Raw genomic sequence first — 7405 nt, 5'->3', positions numbered from 1 at the left:
TTAACTCGGATTGATTCCATAAGGGTTTGCTTAAATTGTAACGAATTCCCGTTCGAAGGATTAGAAGCTGGTCTAGGAACAATCTAAGTGCAGCCATCATGCTTTTTGTTTGCTAGGAATCAATAGGTTTGATTTGGTTGAGTCTGCCTTGATATGTGTTTGCTTACCCTTCCAACTTAGAGAATTCTATTGTATGCCTGAACGTAAAAGAGATGCACTAGGTAGATTTGTTAAAGAGAAACCTAGTAGTTCGAAGCGTCTCGATTACCTTAATCTAGAAAGTCCGACTCTTGAAGAGTCTGTTTTTGAACGTCCTTTGACTGAGGAGAGAATCCATGTTGCTTCGATAACGCCAGAAATGGCAACTTTGAAAGCTTTGTTGAATCCAACTAGGACTACTCGTCCTTCGTGTATTAAGTTAGCTGAAACGGAGGCACCCTATGAACTGAAACCTGAGACCTTACAGATGCTCCCAATCTTTTTAGGGAAAGAAAATGAAAACCCTTATTACCATGTTAGGTATTTTGAGGAAATTTGTAGTACTCTAAGAATTAGAGGCTTAGATGATGATGCTTTGAAACTTAGGTTCTTCCCATTTTCCCTGAAAGATAAGGCCAAGTCGTGGATATATAGTGTGGACTCCGAGTCAATTGATACATATGAACAACTTACATCTGCCTTTTTTAATAAGTTTTTCCCTAGGCACAAAACATCATCTATTAGGACGCAAATATGCACATTTTCACAACAAGAAGGAGAATCTTTATATAGGTATTTGGAAAGGTTCAATGATTTATTATCCCAGTGTCCTCATCATGGTTTAGAAAAGGTTAGGCTAGTTCAGATCCTTTATGAGGGTTTAGATTATTCCACAATGACCATGGTTGAGTCTCTATGCACTGGTGGATTTGAAAACCAAACTGTTGATGCGGCGATGAAATTTTTTAATGAAATCGCCGAAAAACCCAGTAATGGGAAAATAGTAGGGAACCCCAGAAAACAACTCTTTTAAGTAGAGGAAACGTTAATAGGGTAGAAGGAGGCTATGAATCAGATGCCAAAATTGCTGCTATAGCGAAAAGGTTAGAAGCTTTAGAAGTGGGTAACACTAGTGGTAGGTTGGAGCCTTTTTGGGAAGGCCAGAATAATGAACAGCAAGCCAATGCTCTATATAATAACACTAGGTTTGATAATCGTCAGAAGTTTGACCCATATTCAGAAACCTATAATCCTGGTTGGAGAAACCATCCTAACTTTTCATGGTATAAGGGCCAGAGTCAGGGTCAGTCTAATAATTCTAATGCTCCCCCAGGTTTTGGCTACACCAGGAATACATCAGGCCCAGAAAATAAAACGACTAGCTTAGAGGAATCTATTAAGATGTTAGCAAAAACTCAGGAAATGTTAGCACAGAGCCATGTTAGTTTTCAACAGGAAACCAAGCATAGTTTTCAAACTAATGCTCAGAGCCTTGCTAAGTTAGAACTTCAAGTCGGCAAAATAGCTAAGACCTTAAGTGAGAGAGATAATGGTAGGTTCCCTAGTCAGACTAATCCCAATCCTAAAGGAGTTCATGAAGTAGGTACAAAAAGATCGAATCAATTGAATGCTATTAGAACCCTTAGGAGTGGTAGAATAGTAGACAATCAGGTAACCATGCCCGATAGTGAACATACTGTAGTTCACCCCTCAGGACCACTAGCTAAGGAAACTGATAAAAATTCTGATGATGCCAACTCAGTTCCTGAGAGGTATGATTCTATGCCTAGAGCCCCATTTACTAAGCTATTAGTACCAACAAAGAAGGAATCGAAATTTAATGACATAGTGGAGGTCTTTAAGCAAGTTACCATAAACCTTCCTTTATTAGATGCAATTAGGAAAATTCCTGCTTATGCCAAGTTCCTTAAGGATATGTGTACGCGAAAGCGAAAACTTAGCGTCCATAAGAAATCCTTTTTAGCTAGTCACGTAAGTTCAATCATTCAGAACACCACAACTCCAAAGTACAAAGACCCAGGTTCTCCTACCATTGCTTGAACGATAGGTAACTTCCGGGTAGAAAAAGCTTTACTTGACTTAGGAGCCAGTGTGAACTTACTGCCATTCCATGTATACTTACAGCTAGGACTTGGTGAAATGAAACCTACTCAGATGACACTGCAGTTAGCTGATAGGTCTGTTAAAATCCCTCGAGGTGTTATCGAGAATGTTCTTATTGAGGTCGACAAGTTTATTTATCCAGTGGATTTCGTGGTCTTAGATACCCAACCTGTCCCTGACCCAGAGAACCAGATACCTATGATTTTAGGTCGCCCATTTTTATCTACGTCTAATGCGATCATTAACTGTCGAAATGGTGTGATGAGTTTATCTTTTGGTAATATTACTATGGATATGAACATTTTTAATGTCAGTAAGCTACCTCATGAGCTAGATGACACATGTGTTGAAGAGGTGAACATGATAGAAGCCTTAGTTCAGGAGTCATTACCAAACATTTTTTCTGAATACCCATTAGAAAGTTGTCTATCCCATTTTGGTTTATATTTTGACGACGATAGCACTATTGAACAGGTGAATGCTCTATTAGATTCTACCCCTGTGTTAGACACTGATAGATGAAAATCTAGGTTCGAACCGTTACCAGTTTCTGAGACTACCCTAATTCCTTCTTTAGAAGAGCCCCCAAAGTTGGACCTTAAACCACTACCCGATACTCTAAAGTATGTGTTTTTAGGCCCATCTGAGACTTTACCTGTGATTGTAGCTTCCGATTTGGATAGTGATCAGAAAGTAGACTAGTAAATGTACTTCAAGACAATAAGGAATCTTTAGGGTGGACTATAGCAGACATTAAGGGTATAAGTCCTACTGTGTGTATGCATCAGATTCATTTAGAGGAAGACTCCAAATCTTCTAGGGAGATGCAACGTCGACTGAACCCTAACATGAAAGAGGTAGTTCGAAAAGAGGTGCTTAAGTTGTTAGATGCGGGTATTATTTACCCAATTTCAGACAGTAAGTGGGTCATCCCTGTTCAGGTTGTCCCCAAGAAATCAGGTATCGTTGTAGTCCAGAATGATAATAACGAAGTAATCCCAACCCGAGTGACCACGGGATGGCGTGTGTGTATTGACTATAGGAAATTGAACAAGGTCACAAGGAAGGATCACTTTCCCCTTCCTTTTATCGACCAAATGCTAGAGCGATTAGCTGGACATAGTCACTATTGCTTCTTAGATGGCTACTCCGGTTATAATCAGATCGTTATTGCCCCAGAAGACCAAGAGAAAACCACTTTTACCTGTCCCTTTGGTACCTTTGCGTATAGACGCATGCCTTTTGGGTTATGTAATGCCCCTGCGACTTTTCAACGTTGTATGATGAGTATATTTTCTGATATGGTAGAACGATTTTTATAGGTCTTTATGGATGATTTTTAAGTGTTTGGTTCATCTTTTGATGAGTGGTTGCATCATTTGACATTAGTGTTGACTAGGTGTAAGGAAAAGAATTAGTGCTTAATTGGGAAAAATGCCATTTCATGGTTGAATCAGGAATTGTCTTAGGGCACATCGTTTCTTCAAAGGGCATAGAGGTAGAAAAAGCCAAAGTTGACCTTATTAAGACTTTACAGGTCCCAAAAACCGTAAAAGATATTAGGTCATTCTTAGGGCATGCAGGTTTTTACCGTCGATTCATTAAGGATTTTAGCTTGATTTCTAGACTTCTTTGCAATTTGCTTGCAAAAGATGTTAAGTTTGTATTTGATGATGCTTGCTTAAAGGCTTTTGATAAGCTTAAAACTTTACTCACTACTGCCCCGATAGTCAAGGCACCTAACTGGAACCTACCCTTTGAAATTATGTGTGATACTTCAGATTATGCTATAGGCGTTGTGCTAGGTCAGGGAGAAAACAAATTACTCCATGTGATTTACTATGCTAGCAAAACTCTGAATGATGCCAAGATGAACTATACAACTACCGAGAAGGAATTGCTAGCCATCATGTTTGCCTTGGATAAGTTTAGATCCTATTTATTAGGTTCTAAGATCGTAATCTATACTGATCATGCTGCTTTGAATACCTTTTGTCTAAGAAGGATACCAAACCTAGATTGATTAGATGGATCCTTTTGTTACAAGAATTTTGTCCAGACACTAGAGACAAAAAGGGTGCAGAGAATGTAGTAGCAGACCACTTGTCTAGGCTAGTTGTTAGTTCCCCTAATAATTCCCTTCCTATAAGGGATAGTTTTCCTGATGAACAATTGTTATCTGTTTCCCAATCACCTTGGTATGCAAATATAGTGAATTATCTTGTTACTAGTCGAATGCCTCAACATTGGGGTAAGCAAGATCGTTCTAAGTTTTTAGCCGAGGTTAAGCATTTCTTTTGGGACGATCCTTATCTGTTTAAGTATTGTCCGGACCAGATTATTAGGAGATGTGTATCTGAGAGTGACCAGTCTGGTATTATCTCCTTTTTTCATGAACATGCATGTGGGGATCATTTTAGTGCTATAAAGACTGATGCTAAGATTTTGCAGTGTGGATTTTACTGGCCTTCGTTGTTTAAAGATTCCCATAGTCATTGTGTTTCTTGTGAGCGTTTACAGAAGTTAGGAACCATTTCCCGTAGAAATATGATTCCTTTGAACCCTATTTTAGTGATTGAGGTCTTTGGTTTTATGGGTCCATTTCCTATTTCGTTTGGTTATCTTTACATACTTGTCGCTGTAGACTATGTGTCTAAGTGGGTTGAGGCCGTTCCGTGTAAAACGAATAACCACAAGGTCGTAGTCCATTTTTTGAAAGAGAATATACTTACACGTTTTGGTGCGCCTTCGAGCTATAATTAGTGATGGAGGTTCACACTTTTGTAATATACCGTTTGCAATTTTAATGAAACAATATGGTGTTACCCACAAAGTAGCTACCCCATATCACCCACAGACTAGTGGCAAGGTAGAGGTCTCCAATAGGGAAATTAAGCGTATTTTAGAGAAAACAGTTAATCCAAATAGGAAAGACTGGTCAGCGATTGAAGCCCTTTTTAGAGCCTTTTCCTACAGGTGATGTTGAGGAGGTCCCTCTGGAGGACCCTGTTTACCTTGATTGACCATCAAGGAGATTTTGTATGTTGTATAATATTTTTGTAGGTTTTTGGTTACACTTCACCCAGGTTTCCGACTTCTCTCTTTACTATTTCCTCATGTTACTTATGTTTTTGGTACTGTTCTTTAATTAGAAACATTGAGGACAATATTAGATTTAAGTTTGGGGGTGGGGTAGAACTTTTTGTTACCTTTTCGTTGCAATAAATAAACTCCAGAGCCTAGAAATTTATGCCTATTAAGGATGGCACTAACCAATCTAAGTGGATGGAAGCATTTTGGTTGTAGGAGTTGAGGAACCAATCTGACTAGATGGCAACATCTAAAGAGTCTATTCATAAAAGCACAAAGCTCAGGTGTTAGAAATAATATGATAGTTTCACCATATCTCGTTGAGTCCTTTTCACTTCTGTTTTTATTTTGTTTTGTTTTTAAACTATGTTTCTCTAAGTGATTACGTGGGGCTCACGATTCAAGTTGTTACCAATACTATGGTGAATTAGAGTGATTGAGATACAAAAAAAAAAATTGAAAAAAAGTTGAAAAAAAAAAGAAAAAAAAAAGAAGAGAAAAAACAGAGAAATTGAGACCAGACCATCAGACCAACTGGAATAAATTCAATAAAGTCGACCACTGGAACCCTTGTATATGCCAGTTGTGTTGACCTAGAGTTAGGATTATCGACCACTGGTATCCTTGTATATGCCAGTGTGTTGATATTAGTCATACTAGTATCTCCGTCCATTAGGATAGGTTCATTTTGGCGGAGGCCTTAAGACAGATATGAGAAACACCGTTCACCTAGTAAACATCAAAACCATCTATGTTTTTCTCTATATCCATCTTCTTGATCTATCCATGTGATTAGTTTTGACTCCGGATATTGATGTCCATAGTGCGACTATCTGAGTAGAGATCTGTCACTTCATATGAATTTTAGTATGCTTGAGTGCGAACTCGTGTACAACAATTGGAATTTCGCATCAGGGTACTTCCTCCTGTAGTCAATAAGTATGACAACCAAGGAGATTCTTTAGTGCCTTCCAAGGTTCTGTGTAGATAGCTAGGGTCTGGAGTATAAAGGTTTTGTGGGTATACCTCTGGTAAGCCCTCCGGAGACAACACTCTGCCACTAGAAACACCTGGGGGTTTAAAGGCTTATTGCATACGCTAAATGCAATCGACGATGCCTGCGACAGTGAGTTAGGATTTTATTTATATTTTATTTGTGCTCGAGGACTAGCAAATAATAGGTTTGGAGGTATTTGATAGACACATTTTTGTGTCTAATTTGTCTCGATTCTATATATTGTTAGAGCTCATTTTTGTACTTATTATGGTGTTTTATGTGTGTGTAGGTATTTTTGGCCAATAAACATTTTTGGAAAAATCGGCTCGAAAAGTTGTCTAAAGCACCTGGAGGAGATGATATTCGGACCCCGGTTTGGATAAGGGGCACCCCCAGGACACCCCTTAAGGTAGGTGCTAAAGGCACCCCTACTCTGGATAAGGGGCACCCTTTATCTTCACCAGAATTTTGGCGGGAGAAAACTGAATTCAAATTCAGTTTTGCAGCGGAAATTTCAGGCGAGATTTTGCTGGAGTTTTGGCCAGATTCAATGGCTCTTTGGATTGGATATATCCTGTTATGACTAAACAGGGCTGGTAGGTGTGATTGGATCGAATGAGTTGGGCTAGATAAGCTGGGAGAAGGAAACAGAGGTGTTGCAGTCACGGGTTTTTGTTGGAGTATTGTTTTCGACAATTCAGGAAGATTAAAGGCTAGAAAAGCTTCCCCAACAATCGTAGTTATCTAATAAAGAGTTTGGAAGTATTGGGAGAGGTCAAACACGCGTGAAGAGAGTTTGGCAGAAAGAAAACTCCGAAACTTGTTGTGGAGATAAACCAAGATTTTGGGGGAGATTTAATCGATTTGTGGCCTATAAAAGGAGAGGGGATAAGTCATATAAGGGGGACGAAACCTTAGGAGAAGTTTAGAACACCACGGAGCTCTAGAGATCGAGTTGCAGGAAAAATACCTTATTCTGCTGCTGCTGCTGAAGAGGAAGAACACGAAGAACATTGACGCACAAGCAACTGTCGCAGAATCCGTGGCCTTTTCTTTCAAATTCAATCGCTTTGTCACAATTTCTGTAACAATTATTCAGAGTTCGCAACAGTTCTGTGTTAGGGTACTTTGGAACAGTGGTTCGTAACAATTATATCCGTTACAAACACGTTGTTTTATACCTTCTCTTCTTTTTAATCAACTTTTGAGCAACAA

At 39.0% G+C, this 7405-nt stretch overlaps 1 pseudogene; it reads right to left on the bottom strand.

The window, feature by feature from the left end:
- Positions 1–722: 722 nt before the first annotated feature.
- Positions 723–822, bottom strand: LOC113354615 (annotated as a pseudogene).
- Positions 823–7405: the final 6583 nt, after the last annotated feature.

Source organism: Papaver somniferum, chromosome 2, assembly GCF_003573695.1.
Source record: "Papaver somniferum cultivar HN1 chromosome 2, ASM357369v1, whole genome shotgun sequence".
Classification (NCBI taxonomy): Eukaryota; Viridiplantae; Streptophyta; class Magnoliopsida; order Ranunculales; family Papaveraceae; genus Papaver; species Papaver somniferum.
Note: the sequence above shows the minus strand (reverse complement) of the source record. Positions and strands in the feature narration are given on the sequence as shown.